Source organism: Nematolebias whitei, chromosome 8 (genome assembly GCF_014905685.2).
Source record: "Nematolebias whitei isolate Nwh7 chromosome 8, NemWhi1, whole genome shotgun sequence".
In the NCBI taxonomy this organism is placed as follows: Eukaryota; Metazoa; Chordata; class Actinopteri; order Cyprinodontiformes; family Rivulidae; genus Nematolebias; species Nematolebias whitei.
In genome coordinates, this window is record NC_056505.1 from 45,705,547 (window position 1) to 45,707,524 (window position 1,978).

Here is a 1,978-nt window from a genome sequence, read left to right on the forward strand (position 1 = left end):
CACACACACACACACACACACACACACACACATGTAAAACACACACACGGACTCATTAACTCACTAACCATCTCTCTGCAGCACCAACAGACCACCATTCAGCATCAGTTTCAGTGCAGGCAGCAAACCTTCAGCAGGCCATTAGAGCCTTCCGTCCCTGAAGGCATTGCTCTCTTACCTGTTCCCTAATCATAAACGGTAATAAAAATAGCAAGAAAAAGGAAAAACTTTTTTTACTGTACAACTTAAATTGCACTCAGGTGAGTGCAGTAAAGACTTCAATTAAGCCACACTCTGGAGTCTCGACTCATAAAGCACAAGAATAAAACGTCAGGATTTTTATAGCAGCGTCTCCCACATTGTTCTGTCCAGCTCAGTCACTAACGCTGATGTGGAAAATAGTCAGAGAAACAGTTTTTGGCTCATTTGTCATGCAAAGCATCTGACACAGAGCCTGTTTTTATATTTATAAATTACATTCTAATTAGAAATCAAAAGCTTATCATTCCTTGACAGAATGCATATCACCCACTGTCTTTAATGGCAGAGTTTTACACTAAGATTGTCTTATGATGAGGAACATTGGACTTACTCGAACCCTGAAAATAGCAGAAGGTGTGATCTCATGCAATATGGACAGATGTCACGCTCACAAAATGTTTTGGAGTGACTCGCAGCTACTACCAGGTTACATTTTAGCTCAATATCTTAAAAATCAACTAAATTATAACAATTTTTGTCTTCTCCACAGCCAGTGGAGAAGACAAAAATTGTGTTAACCTTGAACTAGTTTGGCTCCAAAAGTCATAAAGCTGTAGAAGTTGATCTAATGTATACCGTCTGATCGTTTACCTTGAATACATCCAGTTCATGAGATATTTTGCTGACACTGCTAGAGCTTACTCCAAATAGTTAAAATTTAAGCAAAGATCTGGCACCATTTGTTTGTGCTCACATTATGTGTTAGCAACGATCACATGAAATTTGAGATTAAAAATTGATCAAATCGACACAGTTATTGCTATTTTTATGTTTTTTAATGTAGTTAGAGTAGCAGCCATCTTTAATTAGATTGTAAAAGTTAATTTGCTGTAAATGATTAGTTTCTGCACGTTTCATTGAAATGCGCCCAGTGTTGTGTGAGACATTTTGCTAACACACATAAATGGACAAAAATATTCTTGTCCACCTTTTGGCCGTGGGTGATAATGATCAGTGGTTACACTGCTGCTGTGCCCACACACTTCTCTCAGAACGAGCCAAGTTGTGAAGTTGCTCTGATTAGATTTTCTAAAACTGATCAAATAAAAACAGCAGACTGACTGACACATGCAGGTGAAAGAGACTTACCTCAGAAAAAGTGATTACACCCTCTCTCCCACCCCCCTGGTGGGAAAATGGGTCTTATAAGTCCAGACAAATGTTCTGAGTGTGTCTCAGAGCTCTGGCAGCTCTGTCATCCTTCCTCCTCTTCCTCTGTGGCTTCCAGAACGCTTCACTCGCCTCTACCTACAGAGCGGCTGATGTGCAGCCAGTGAGGAGACAGATGGAGAGAAAGAGAGAGAGTGAAGAAGAGAACTCCTTTTCTGCAGTCAGACTCCACTCCCACCTACTGCTCTCTTAAATGCCCCCACTGCCGCCCCCACCCCACCCATTCAGCCCACTCCACGGCATTGTGACTGAAAGCGAAGAAGCTGAAACGGGACGCCTCAAGGCTGGAAGAAGAGGGAGAAAAAATAGGAGATGAAAATGGGGGGAAGGGGATGGGAAGAAGAAAAATAGAGAGGGAGGGGTGGTAGTTGGACCATTAGTAACAAATTGCGGCGGGTAAACCAATGGAAGGAGAGATATAAGTGAATGCAGGGCCTGCATTTACATAGCATTTAAGGAGCTAAAGCAGGGAGCCATTGAAGCGTCCGTCTGTGAAACTGATGAGGATACAGGAGCCAGCAGACAATGAGAGACTGTTTTAGTTCTT

The 1,978-nt window shown here is 42.0% G+C and overlaps 1 protein-coding gene across 1 annotated transcript in view; it reads right to left on the minus strand.

Annotated features, from left to right (window-relative positions):
* The window catches only part of LOC119413705 (tenascin), a 159,992-nt gene extending 158,404 nt beyond the window's left edge, over window positions 1-1,588 (minus strand). The window contains exon 1 of the mRNA XM_037680760.1: window positions 1,351-1,588. The gene's annotated coding sequence lies outside the window, so the exon portion shown is untranslated. The remainder of the gene's footprint in view (window positions 1-1,350) is intronic.
* Between the last annotated feature and the right edge of the window lie 390 nt (window positions 1,589-1,978).